Source organism: Gymnodraco acuticeps, unplaced genomic scaffold (genome assembly GCF_902827175.1).
Source record: "Gymnodraco acuticeps unplaced genomic scaffold, fGymAcu1.1, whole genome shotgun sequence".
Classification (NCBI taxonomy): Eukaryota; Metazoa; Chordata; class Actinopteri; order Perciformes; family Bathydraconidae; genus Gymnodraco; species Gymnodraco acuticeps.
The window spans coordinates 1,500,901-1,501,508 of record NW_022992001.1 but is presented as its reverse complement, the minus strand read 5'-3'; positions in this window follow the sequence as shown (position 1 = coordinate 1,501,508).

Below are 608 nucleotides of genomic sequence, written 5' to 3'. Positions count from 1 at the left end.
TTAGTCTCAAGAATGCACCTGGCTATAAAAGTAGTGCTGATTGGCTAAGAGCGAAAAGAGAAGCCAATCAGTGACTGGTATGTTTCACATAGCAACGAGGTCCTTACCGACCGTTGTCAAGCCAATAGGGGGCGACGTCGTTCCATGTGCTTATCAACTGTCACACCAGTCCACCAGCACAGAGCTGCTGAGACGAACAAAGACGTTCATCCTTTTTGTGTCGATAAATCAAATGTATGCATATCAAAATATATAGCATGTAATGTGTACAATCAAATAATATATTAGTTTGACCTAGATGCATATCTTACATGACAGACCATTCAAATGTGTCTTCAATCCAATACAATTTCTTCAACAATTTGTGCACAAAAGGAACATGATTAAAGGAAACTGACAGATTTGTTTTCGGCAAGTAGCCTAACCAACTAACCTTTGACATTTTTAGAGTACATGAAAAATCTAGCTTTTATCAATAGTGGACAAAAACTCGAACCTGACATCAGTTTTTTTACACTACATTATGTGTGCATAATTTATATAATCATCTTGTGACAAGTTCATAGATAGGCCTAATAAGTCAGCTAGACTAGACTGCTATTTGTAGT